Consider the following 14,163-nt stretch of genomic DNA (forward strand, 5'->3'; position numbering starts at 1 on the left):
ATCTACTACCAAACCACACTTAAATTGGCCAATCTCGTCCGATCTTGGAAGCAATAAAGTGTTGGGCCAGATCAGTACCAGGAGGGGGACCCCCAGAGAATATCCGGTGTAGTAGGTTCTATGGGAAATAACAATCCAGTCTAATGTTGACAGCAGATTCATATATTTGCTTGTATTTCTCATTTTTTCTAGTATACTCTCCATTATACTTGCCGTATATAGGAATTTTGGGCAGACGGTAACTCTGAACAAGAAATAATTTCCCAGTACTGTTTGTGAATTCAGGGTGTATGGTATATCCACCAGAGGGCACTGCTGTCCAATCCCTAAAGTTAGGAATAATACTAGTATCCTGCTGCATATCTGGCTATTTTGCCTGAATTATTCTAATCTTAGAGTACCACTTTTCTTCTATACTGTATATACAACGTACAGGACGGATCAAAACTCTTGATTATTAATGCTTATATAATGCCAATTAAAAGTTATGTTTTAAATTATTAGCTATCAATACTAATCTATATTTTTTTCTTCTAATGAGTGCGCCACTAAAGGGTCTTACTTTTTTGTTTTATGTGAATTGACTTACCAGTAGTGTTCTATTGTATCTTCGGTGCGCCACCAATAAGTTATCACTGGCAATACTAGCAATTGCAATACAGGTTGAGTATCCCTTATCCAAAATTCAAAATCACACATTTTTGGTTCCCCTACTGAGATAATGACACAAATATATGTATATTATATATCTATATAATATATTTATATATACACATAATAATAATATTGTTGTCATTATCTCAGTAGGGGACCCATAAATGTGGGATTTTGAATTTTGGATAAGGGAGACTCAACCTGTACAAGAAGTTGGTTTTCAATATATGCTGTCAATTTCTGTGTTATTATATTCAGTGCGGAAACACATCTGTATTACAATCACATCAAAATAGGATTTTAATACCTTCCGGTAAATCCTTTTCTCTTAGTCCGTACAGGATGCTGGGGTCACCATTAGAACTATGAGGGGGTATAGACGGGATCAGCAGAAGACACGGGCACTTTAAAACTTTGAAAGGGTGTGAACTGGCTCCTCCCTCTATGCCCCTCCTCCAGACTCCAGTTATAGGAACTGTGCCCAGGGAGACGGACATTTCGAGGAAAAGATTTATTGTTAAACTAAGGTGAGATACATACCAGCTCACACATCAAACACGCCGTACAACGTGGTATTCAACAGAACTCAAGTCAACGACATGAACAATGTCAGCAACAGGCTGACTATAAACATAACAAAACCTGTGTGTAACCATAACTAATAACTGCAGATACAGTACGCACTGGGACCGGGACGGGCGCCCAGCATCCTCTACGGACTAAGAGAAAAGGATTGACCAGTAGGTATTAAAATCCTATTTTCTCATACGTCCTAGAGGATGCTGGGATCACCATTAGAACCATGGGGTTTATACCAAAGCTCTAGGACGGGCGGGAGAGTGTGGATGACTCTGCAGCACCGATTGACCAAACATCAGGTCCTCCTCAGCCAGGGTATCAAACTTGTAAAACTTTGCAAAAGTGTTTGAACCCGACCAAGTAGCTGCTCGGCAAAGTTGTAATGCCGAGACCCCCCGGGCAACCGCCCAGGACGCGCCCACCTTTCCGGTAGAATGGGCCTTCACCGATTTCGATACCGGCAATCCAGCCATAGAATGAGCATGCTGAATCGTAGCACATATCCAGACTGCAATAGTCTGCTTGGAAGCAGGAGCCCCAATCTTGTTGGGATCATACAGGACAAACAGAGCCTCCATTTTCCTAATCTGAGCCATTCTGGGAACATAAACTTTTAAAGCTCTGACGCAGGGCCGGTTCTAGACCCTTTGGCGCCCCGGGCGGAAAATGGGGGAGTGGCTTCATACAGGTGGCGTGGTCAGTTACGCCCCCTGTACAGTGGAGTAGCGCCGCTGAAAGAAAAAAATATACTTGCTATCCCCGCTCCCGATCTCCGCCGGCGCCGTTTCTTTCATCAGATGACAGACACTAGAGGTCAATTATGACCCCTAGCGTCTGTCAGTACCACAATGCTGTGCGGTGCGCGATGACATCATCGCGCACCGCACAGCAATAGTGCTCTACACGAAGGGAAACTAGACGCGTAGCGTCTAGTTTCCCTTCACAGCGGGGGACAGCGGGACCAGCGGGGGACACAGCGGCCAGCGGGGGGCACAGAGTAGTGGATCTTGCCATGGTCCGGCGCCCTACGGATGGCGCCGGCGCCCTACGGATGGCGCCAGCGCCCTACGGAAGGCGGCGCCCCAGGCAAAAGTCCTGCTTGCCCGTGGCAAGATCCGCTACTGCTCTGACCACATCGAGAGACTTCAACTCCACTAAGGCGTCAGTAGCTACTGGCACCACAATAGGTTGGTTTTTGTAGAACGATGAAACCACCTTTGGCAGAAATTGCTGACGAGTCCTCAACTCTGCACTATCTTCATGGAAGATCAAATAAGGGCTCTTGTGAGACAAAGCCGCTAACTCCGATACCCGCCTTGTGGATGCCAAGGCCAACAGCATGACCACTTTCCAAGTGACGAATTTTAACTCCACCTTCTGTAATGGTTCAAACCAATGTGATTGAAGGAACTGCAACACCACGTTAAGATCCCATGGTGCCACTGGAGCCACAAATGGAGGTTGGATGTGCAACACGCCTTTCACAAAGTCTGAACTTCTGGAAGGGAGGCCAATTGTTTTTGAATGAAAACCGATAAGGCTGAAATTTGTACTTTAATTGAGCCCAACTTTAAGCCTGCATCCACACCAGTTTGTAGAAAATTGAGAAAACGTCCTAACTGAAATTCTTCAGTAGGAGCCTTCTTGGATTCACACCAAGACACATATTTTCTCCAAATACAGTGGTAATGTTTAGCCGTTACTCCTTTCCTAGCCTGAAGAAGTGTGGGAATGACTTCACTGGGAATACCCTTTCGGGCTAGGAGCTGGCGTTCAACCGCCAAGCCGTCAAACGCAGCCGCGGTAAGTCTTGATACACGCACGGCCCCTGCTGTAATAGATCCTCTCGTAGAGGAATAGGCCAGGGATCTCCTATGAGTAACTCCTGAAGATCTGGATACCAAGCCCTCCTTGACCAGTCTGGAACAATGAGGATCGCCTGAACCTTTGTTCTTCTTATGATCTTTTGTACCTTTGGAATGAGAGGAAGTGGAGGGAATACACACACCGACTGAAACACACATGGTGTCACTAGGGCGTCCACTGCTATTGCTTGAGGGTCCCTCGACCTGGAACAATATCTCTGAAGTTTCTTGTTGAGACAAGATGCCATCATGTCTATTTGAGGAATTCCCCAAAGACCTGTCACTTCTGTGAAGACCTCTTGATGAAGACCCCTATCTCCTGGATGGAGATCGTGTCTGCTGAGGAAGTCTGCTTCCCAGTTGTCCACTCCTGGAATGAAAATCACTGACAGGGCGCTTGTATGTCTTTCCGCCCAGCGGAGAACCTTCGTGGCCTCCGCCATTGCCACTCTGCTTTTTGTTCCGCCCTGGCGGTTTATGTACGCTACTGCTGATATATGGCCCGACTGGATCAAGACGGGCAGATTGCGAAGCAGATGTTCCGCTTGAAGAAGGCCATTGTAAATGGCCCTTAACTCCAGAACGTTTATGCGTAGACAAGTCTCCTGGCTTGATCCATCTTCCCTGGAAGTTTTCCCCCTGTGTGACTGCACCCCAGCCTCAGAGACTCGCATCCGTGGTTACTAGGATCCAGTCCTGGATCCCGAACCTGTGCCCCTCTAGGAGGTGAGAGCTGTGCAGCCACCACAGGAGTGAGATTCTGGTCTTGGCAGACAGAATTATTCTTCGGTGCATGTGCAGGTGGGATCCGGACCACTTGTCCAACAGATCCCACTGGAACACTCTGGCATGGAACCTGCCAAACTAAATGGCCTCGTAGGCCGCCACCATCTTCCCCAGCAAACGAGTGCATTGATGGACTGACACTTGCTGGTTTCAGAATTTGTTTGACCAGGTTCTGAATTTCCAGAGCCTTTTCCACTGGAAGAAAAACTCTCTGTAATTCTGTGTCCAGAATCATTCCCAAAAATGACAGCCGTGTCGTCGGAATCAACTGTGATTTTGGCAAGTTTAGAAGCCAACCATGTTGTTGCAGAACTGCCAGGGAGAGTGTAACGTTCTACACCAGTTGGTCCCTGGACCTCGCTTTTATCAGGAGATCGTCCAAGTACGGGATAATTGTGACTCCTTGCTTGCGAAGGAGAACCATAATTTCCGCCATCACTTTGGTGAAAATTCTCGGAGCCGTGGACAGACCAAACGGCAACGTCTGAAATTGGTAATGACAATCCTGAATTGCAAACCTCAGGTAAGCCTGATGTGGAGGATAAATAGGAACATGTAAGTAGGCATCCTTTATGTCCACCGACACCATAAAATCCCCTTCCTCCAGACTGGAGATCACTGCTCGGAGAGACTCCATCTTGAATTTGAATTTTCTTAGGTAGAAATTGAGGGATTTTAGGTTCAGGATTTGTCTGACCGAGCCATCCAGCTTCGGAACCACAAACAGGCTCGAATAAAAGCCTCCCTGTTGTTGCATACTACCTCCCTGTCCGGAAGAGAAGCTGGTAAGGCCGATTTGAAAAATCGGCGAGGGGGAACGTCCTGAAACTCTAGTTTGTACCCCTGGGACACTATTTCTAAAACCCATGGGACCAGATCCGAATGAACCCAGAACTGACTGAAGAGTTTGAGACGTGCCCCACTGGTGCAGACTCCTGCAGAGGAGCCCCAGCGTCATGCGGTGGATTTGGCAGATGCCGGGGAGGACTTCTGCTCCTGGGAACCTGCCAGGCCGGTGATCATTTACCCCTTCCCCTTCCTCTAGTAGACAGGAAGGAAGAACCTCTGCCTTTCCTGTATTTATTGGGCCAAAAGGACTGCATCTGATAGTGGTGTGTTTTCTATTGTTGTGAAGGAACGTAAGGCAAAAATGATGACTTACCCGCGGTAGCCGTAGATACCAAATCAGCGAGACCGTCACCAAAAAAGACACCACCCTTATATGGCAGAGCTTCCATATTTTTCCTGGAGTCAGCATCAGCATTCCATTTATGGATCCACAATGTTCGCCTAGCTGAGACTGCCATAGCATTGGCCTTTGACCCCAAAAGGCCAATATCTCTCGCCGTTTCCTTTAGGTAAGCAGCAGCATCTCTGATATAACCAGTGTCAAAAGGACGCTATCCCTATCTAGGGTATTTATGTCAGATGACAAGTTATCTGCCCACTTTTCGATAGCACTATTCACCCACGCAGATGCAATGGCTGGTCTGAGCAGCGTACCCGTGGTGGCATAAATGGATTTTAATGTATTTTCCTGCTTACGATCTGCAGGATCCTTAAGGGCTGCCGTGTCAGGAGACGGGAGAGCCCCCTTTTTAGACAACCGCAATAGGGCCTTGTCCACAATGGGGGGTGACTCCCCACTTTTCCCTATCCCCAGAGGGAAACGGATATGCCACCTGAATCCTTTTGGGAATCTGAAACTTTTTGTCAGGTCTTTCCCAAACCTTTTCAAAAAGAGTGTTCAGTTCATGAGAGGGAGGAAACGTTACCACAGGTTTCTTTTCCTTATACTTACAGACCCTTTTATCAGGAACAGCAGGGTCCTCAGAGATATGTAATATGTCTTTTATCGCCACAATCATGTACTGAATGCTCTTTGCTAATTTTGGATCCAATCTGGCATCACTATAGTCGACACTGGAGTCAGTGTCCGTGTCGGTATCCGTGTCTGCCAACTGGGCAAATGAATGTTTTTGTGACCCCGGGGGGGTCTGGACTTGTAATAACACATCCTCCACAGATTTCTTCCATGCCTGGTTCTGAGATTCAGATTTATCTAATCTCTTACTAATAAGAGCCACATTAGCATGTAAAGCATTCAAAATATTTACCCAATCAGGAGTCGGCGGTGCCGACTGCGTCACTCCCACAGCCGTTTGTGTCCCTAATGTAGTCTCCTCCTGGGAAGAGCCTTTAGCCGCAGACATGCCGACACACGTGTACCAAACACACACAGACACACCGGGCATATAGGGGACAGACCCACAGTAAAGTCTGTCAGAGAGACACAGAGGGAGTTTGCCAGCTCACAACCCAGCGCCTAATCACCGGTTCTGAAACACTAAAGAATGCCCCAGACCTGCAGCGCTTTTATATTAAATATATATTGCACCAATATTCCTGTGCTTCCCCCCCCCCCCCCGTTTTGCACTCTGATACTTATTCAGAAGTGTGAGGAAGGACCAGCGTCTCTGCAGCCTGCGTAGAGGAAAATGGCGCTGAGCCGTGTGAGCTGTGAGGACGAAGCTCCACCCCCTTAATGGCGCGCTTCAGTCTTTTTTCAGAGAAACTCAGTAGAGCTCCTCAGAGTGCATCCAGTCTGCCTGGGCACAATTCTAAAACTGGAGTCTGGAGGAGGGGCATAGAGGGAGGAGCCAGTTCACACCCTTTCAAAGTCTTAAAGTGCCCATGTCTCCTGCGCATCCCGTCTATACCCCCCCCCATGGTTCTAATGGCGACCCCAGCATCCTCTAGGACGTATGAGAAATTAGGGCTAGGTTGTATAATCCTTTTCACTTTTGTTCTATGTCAATCAGTAAACATACTCTTAACTCTTTAGTATGTTCAAATATTTAAATACAGCTTATTGGTTCATATAAATTATGTTAACAAAACAGCATGCAATTCAAGAGTTATAATCAAACAAGAATTAATACTCAACTTTGAATATGTCTTTCAAATCATCAATCATCTGAGGGAGATCCGTCGTCATAGCCAAATCCCAATTTCATGCAGAGAAGACTCCCTTCATATACTATCTCTACTGCTTACAAAGCTAATCTTATTCTAACTGGTTATTTGGACCTATACTCATACCACTTTTCCACAAGCACGGGGGCGCGCATCGACACGGGTTTTTAGTAGGTGGAAACGGGTCAACACGGGTTGAGTGACCGGGGAATCCTACCCGGCTATTTACCTGGGTAGAACACGGTAATGACACGGATAACGGTGCAGTGGAAACGGTCATTACACGTGTTTTCAGACCCGAGTAACACTCTGAGACGCCGATTGGTGCTTCTGGGGCACTGGAAGGTGATGTCCCTGGGAGACACGCTGGGCACATGCAGGCAACGCAGCAGCAAACAAACGCGGATGCACATCTATTGCAGCAGCTACAACACTATGCTGGGCACATGCAGGCATTGAGGCAGCTTGCAAACAAAACACTCTGAAGTCACGCTGGGTACATACAGATATTTTTATTGCAGCAGCTTCCAAACAAACAGACAATATACAGCAGCAGAAGCTCCAGCACAGCAACATGGCTAGCCATACCTGGTCAGACACAGAGATCAAAGAGCTGCTTAATATTCGGGGAGAGGAAGAAATTAGAAGGCAGGTGACTGGAACAAGGATGCTATCATCTTGATGAGACAGTAAAAAGTCCATTTGTAATGACAGCAATAGGCTTTTACAGAGCTTACCCGGGTTAGGTAGAAACAGATCAGACACAGGAATAATCCGTGTCGAAGTGTAGTGGAAACGGGGTGACCGACACGGGTTGTAGCAGTGTTAAACATCCAGGATCGGACACGGTACTTAGGTGGAAAAGGGGTATCAGTGACAGTGTACTCACTCTAGGTTACAACACCGTGACTCACTGCTTATCTTCATGGTCTATCTTCTGTCTCAAGTATGTGTGCAAACTCCATTTTCTCATTCTGGATCACACAGTAAACAGCTAGGCACATAGAAGGTATATTTGTCTGTTTACAGATATGTGATAACTACTAGAACATAGGAACAAGAGAGCAGGTGCACCATACAACCATTAGAATTACAATAAAATGTAATTACAGTACACATCATATCTGAGGTTGTTAGTATACATTGGCCAATATATCAGTCTGCCCATAAATCGTTATGGTGACCTCATCAGAAAGGTCACTAACATTAGAGTGATGACTACTGCACTGGGCCTAACACAATAAACTGTTAGGCATGCAGAAATCATTTTAACCCACTGGTAACATAACACCCACTGATTTCTGCATGCCACATATAGCAAATATGATCCCATTACAATGTCAAAAACCCGCATTGTCCTTTACATCAATTCATTACACAGAATATAACAATATCATGAAGAATATAGCAATATCACAACTATGATTACATAAGATTATATCAAATATATAATTTACTTATAAGGTAACTAATGTCCGTAAAGTTCAATAAAGTCTTAAATAAATATTGGTGAATCTGTGTATCCAACAAATCTGTAGCCATAGTCATCTGAGGCACATCTCAAGTGAAGTCCTCGCATCTCCTCTTTCAACCACCATAAAAATAATTAGCTTTTGACTTAAGAACAATAGACAGTGGGGTAAATTTACTAAGGTGGGAGGTTTTTCTTAGAACTGGTAATGTTGCCCTTAGCAACCAATCAGATTATATTTATTATCTTCTAGAAGCAGCTATATAAATGTTAAGTAGAATCTGATTGGTTGCTATCGGCAACATCACCATTTCTAAAAAAAAACTCCCAACTTAGTAAATTTACCCCACTGTGAGATAAACCATTACATGAAAACAAAATAATTTTTTTTTATCCTACTGATAATATCTCCTCTACCAGTTTCTATTTCTAAACATAAATGTATGTGCTTGTGTACCAAATATCCCAAAAAGTTCAAGCTTTTACCACCCTCAGGTTAACAAAGCATATATGTATACATCCTGCTCTAAAACCCAATTTTGTGTATGTATGAATATTCCTCTTTTCTAAATAATACAAAAATTCCTTCAATCATACTGATGTCCACTTTGTGAATATTATGAATCATGCTATAGAAATCCCATTATACACAATCTTGTTTCTATAAAATAAGTGTCTGTTGTCTGCTCAAATCTTCTTAATCGTCCCATAATAATAAGTCTTTAAATCTTTGGCAACATCAAGATAGTCTCTTATTTTGCATCACTCTGCTTGAGACAACTACACTCCTGCATGACTGTGTTCTGTAGTTGTTCAATACAGCACTCTTCTCCATCTTCATGTTGGAAAACAGTGAATTCAAATTGCCATACTTGTGCAGCTTTTATATCAAAGTCTATATGGCCTTTTTCAGTGTCAGGCAAGATAGTCTACATTTTCATCTGCTGGCAAACTTTACAGTTCTATTACTGTATGTCAATCATGGTCTGGATACAGACAACCTTTGATTTGAGCTTGCTGGAATAAAGCTTCAACTCTTTCATGGCTTGACACCAGCATCAATACTTGAATCCAGCATCCTGGCACCATCAGTACTGTTTCTGTGGCGACTTGCTCACCAAACCAGGAACTAAATGGACTGAGCTGATCGCAATCTGTGAGTAGGTCTGGAGCTACTCAGAAACTGCAAGGAATTATTTATTAGCAGTTCTGCTAATCTTTCGTTCGCTATTCTGCTAAAATAAGCTAAGATACACTCCCAGAGGGCGGCGGACTAACGTGTTCAATGCTGCTAAAAGCAGCTAGCGAGCGAACAACTCGGAATGAGGACCTCAGTTCATTTGATTTCACGCCATTCAAGTCATAGGTGTGTGTATCAGCCTATTGCATGTCAGCAACAGTCCATATAGACTTAACAATTGCCTAATTTTGAGTAAAAAGATTAGCTGGGTATTTTGTCTTTGCAATGGCTCCTATCTGATGTCTGACAGTCTGTAAAAATTGCTGCACCAGTCCACATTGGATGTTAATCTGTAAATGTGACAAAATTATACATAAAACAATGTTTATTCCCATTTTCAAATGTTCCTCCTACCTTTGTGCTGCGCTCATAGAGAAATCCAATTCAGATGGGTCTCTGACAACACTGGTTTAAATTATACAAGACCAGCAAGTAGATTTGCAGTTGCCAGTGGTAACTGTGCATATTTCAACTGTTTCAAAACTATTTAATGATACACTGGGGCTCGAATTTTAGTACCAAACAGAAAATCTGAACTAAATGATCCATAAATCAGTGTGTTTCTAATAGAGATGAGCGCCGGAAATTTTTCGGGTTTTGTGTTTTGGTTTTGGGTTCGGTTCCGCGGCCGTGTTTTGGGTTCGACCGCGTTTTGGCAAAACCTCACCGAATTTTTTTTGTCGGATTCGGGTGTGTTTTGGATTCGGGTGTTTTTTTCAAAAAACCCTAAAAAACAGCTTAAATCATAGAATTTGGGGGTCATTTTGATCCCAAAGTATTATTAACCTCAAAAACCATAATTTCCACTCATTTTCAGTCTATTCTGAATACCTCACACTTCACAATATTATTTTTAGTCCTAAAATTTGCACCGAGGTCGCTGTGTGAGTAAGATAAGCGACCCTAGTGGCCGACACAAACACCGGGCCCATCTAGGAGTGGCACTGCAGTGTCACGCAGGATGGCCCTTCCAAAAAACCCTCCCCAAACAGCACATGACGCAAAGAAAAAAAGAGGCGCAATGAGGTAGCTGACTGTGTGAGTAAGATAAGCGACCCTAGTGGCCGACACAAACACCGGGCCCATCTAGGAGTGGCACTGCAGTGTCACGCAGGATGGCCCTTCCAAAAAACCCTCCCCAAACAGCACATGACGCAAAGAAAAAAAGAGGCGCAATGAGGTAGCTGACTGTGTGAGTAAGATAAGCGACCCTAGTGGCCGACACAAACACCGGGCCCATCTAGGAGTGGCACTGCAGTGTCACGCAGGATGGCCCTTCCAAAAAACCCTCCCCAAACAGCACATGACGCAAAGAAAAAAAGAGGCGCAATGAGGTAGCTGACTGTGTGAGTAAGATAAGCGACCCTAGTGGCCGACACAAACACCGGGCCCATCTAGGAGTGGCACTGCAGTGTCACGCAGGATGGCCCTTCCAAAAAACCCTCCCCAAACAGCACATGACGCAAAGAAAAAAAGAGGCGCAATGAGGTAGCTGACTGTGTGAGTAAGATAAGCGACCCTAGTGGCCGACACAAACACCGGGCCCATCTAGGAGTGGCACTGCAGTGTCACGCAGGATGGCCCTTCCAAAAAACCCTCCCCAAACAGCACATGACGCAAAGAAAAAAAGAGGCGCAATGAGGTAGCTGACTGTGTGAGTAAGATAAGCGACCCTAGTGGCCGACACAAACACCGGGCCCATCTAGGAGTGGCACTGCAGTGTCACGCAGGATGGCCCTTCCAAAAAACCCTCCCCAAACAGCACATGACGCAAAGAAAAAAAGAGGCGCAATGAGGTAGCTGACTGTGTGAGTAAGATAAGCGACCCTAGTGGCCGACACAAACACCGGGCCCATCTAGGAGTGGCACTGCAGTGTCACGCAGGATGGCCCTTCCAAAAAACCCTCCCCAAACAGCACATGACGCAAAGAAAAAAAGAGGCGCAATGAGGTAGCTGACTGTGTGAGTAAGATAAGCGACCCTAGTGGCCGACACAAACACCGGGCCCATCTAGGAGTGGCACTGCAGTGTCACGCAGGATGGCCCTTCCAAAAAACCCTCCCCAAACAGCACATGACGCAAAGAAAAAAAGAGGCGCAATGAGGTAGCTGACTGTGTGAGTAAGATAAGCGACCCTAGTGGCCGACACAAACACCGGGCCCATCTAGGAGTGGCACTGCAGTGTCACGCAGGATGGCCCTTCCAAAAAACCCTCCCCAAACAGCACATGACGCAAAGAAAAAAAGAGGCGCAATGAGGTAGCTGACTGTGTGAGTAAGATAAGCGACCCTAGTGGCCGACACAAACACCGGGCCCATCTAGGAGTGGCACTGCAGTGTCACGCAGGATGTCCCTTCCAAAAAACCCTCCCAAAACAGCACATGACGCAAAGAAAAAAAGAGGCGCAATGAGGTAGCTGACTGTGTGAGTAAGATAAGCGACCCTAGTGGCCGACACAAACACCGGGCCCATCTAGGAGTGGCACTGCAGTGTCACGCAGGATGGCCCTTCCAAAAAAACCTCCCCAAACAGCACATGACGCAAAGAAAAAGAAAAGAAAAAAGAGGTGCAAGATGGAATTGTCCTTGGGCCCTCCCACCCACCCTTATGTTGTATAAACAGGACATGCACACTTTAACCAACCCATCATTTCAGTGACAGGGTCTGCCACACGACTGTGACTGATATGACGGGTTGGTTTGGACCCCCCCCAAAAAAGAAGCAATAAATCTCTCCTTGCACAAACTGGCTCTACAGAGGCAAGATGTCCACCTCATCATCATCCTCCGATATATCACCGTGTACATCCCCCTCCTCACAGATTATCAATTCGTCCCCACTGGAATCCACCATCTCAGCTCCCTGTGTACTTTGTGGAGGCAATTGCTGCTGGTCAATGTCTCCGCGGAGGAATTGATTATAATTCATTTTAATGAACATCATCTTCTCCACATTTTCTGGATGTAACCTCGTACGCCGATTGCTGACAAGGTGAGCGGCGGCACTAAACACTCTTTCGGAGTACACACTTGTGGGAGGGCAACTTAGGTAGAATAAAGCCAGTTTGTGCAAGGGCCTCCAAATTGCCTCTTTTTCCTGCCAGTATAAGTACGGACTGTGTGACGTGCCTACTTGGATGCGGTCACTCATATAATCCTCCACCATTCTTTCAATGGTGAGAGAATCATATGCAGTGACAGTAGACGACATGTCCGTAATCGTTGTCAGGTCCTTCAGTCCGGACCAGATGTCAGCATCAGCAGTCGCTCCAGACTGCCCTGCATCACCGCCAGCGGGTGGGCTCGGAATTCTGAGCCTTTTCCTCGCACCCCCAGTTGCGGGAGAATGTGAAGGAGGAGATGTTGTTGACAGGTCGCGTTCCGCTTGACTTGACAATTTTCTCACCAGCAGGTCTTTCAACCCCAGCAGACTTGTGTCTGCCGGAAAGAGAGATCCAAGGTAGGCTTTAAATCTAGGATCGAGCACGGTGGCCAAAATGTAGTGCTCTGATTTCAACAGATTGACCACCCGTGAATCCTTGTTAAGCGAATTAAGGGCTCCATCCACAAGTCCCACATGCCTAGCGGAATCGCTCCGTGTTAGCTCCTCCTTCAATGTCTCCAGCTTCTTCTGCAAAAGCCTGATGAGGGGAATGACCTGACTCAGGCTGGCAGTGTCTGAACTGACTTCACGTGTGGCAAGTTCAAAGGGCATCAGAACCTTGCACAACGTTGAAATCATTCTCCACTGCGCTTGAGACAGGTGCATTCCACCTCCTATATCGTGCTCAATTGTATAGGCTTGAATGGCCTTTTGCTGCTCCTCCAACCTCTGAAGCATATAGAGGGTTGAATTCCACCTCGTTACCACTTCTTGCTTCAGATGATGGCAGGGCAGGTTCAGTAGTTTTTGGTGGTGCTCCAGTCTTCTGTACGTGGTGCCTGTACGCCGAAAGTGTCCCGCAATTCTTCTGGCCACCGACAGCATCTCTTGCACGCCCCTGTCGTTTTTTTAAAAATTCTGCACCACCAAATTCAAGGTATGTGCAAAACATGGGACGTGCTGGAATTTGCCCAGATTTAATGCACACACAATATTGCTGGCGTTGTCCGATGCCACAAATCCACAGGAGAGTCCAATTGGGGTAAGCCATTCCGCGATGATCTTCCTCAGTTGCCGTAAGAGGTTTTCAGCTGTGTGCGTATTCTGGAAACCGGTGATACAAAGCGTAGCCTGCCTAGGAAAGAGTTGGCGTTTGCGAGATGCTGCTACTGGTGCCGCCGCTGCTGTTCTTGCGGCGGGAGTCCATACATCTACCCAGTGGGCTGTCACAGTCATATAGTCCTGACCCTGCCCTGCTCCACTTGTCCACATGTCCGTGGTTAAGTGGACATTGGGTACAACTGCATTTTTTAGGACACTGGTGAGTCTTTTTCTGACGTCCGTGTACATTCTCGGTATCGCCTGCCTAGAGAAGTGGAACCTAGATGGTATTTGGTAACGGGGGCACACTGCCTCAATAAATTGTCTAGTTCCCTGTGAACTAACGGCGGATACCGGACGCACGTCTAACACCAACATAGTTGTCAAGG

The 14,163-nt window shown here is 46.1% G+C and overlaps 1 pseudogene; it reads left to right on the top strand.

Moving 5' to 3' along the window:
* Positions 1 to 118, top strand: LOC134948932 (5S ribosomal RNA; annotated as a pseudogene).
* The last annotated feature ends 14,045 nt before the right edge of the window (positions 119 to 14,163 follow it).

The sequence above is a fragment of the Pseudophryne corroboree genome, chromosome 1 (genome assembly GCF_028390025.1).
Source record: "Pseudophryne corroboree isolate aPseCor3 chromosome 1, aPseCor3.hap2, whole genome shotgun sequence".
NCBI lineage: Eukaryota > Metazoa > Chordata > Amphibia > Anura > Myobatrachidae > Pseudophryne > Pseudophryne corroboree.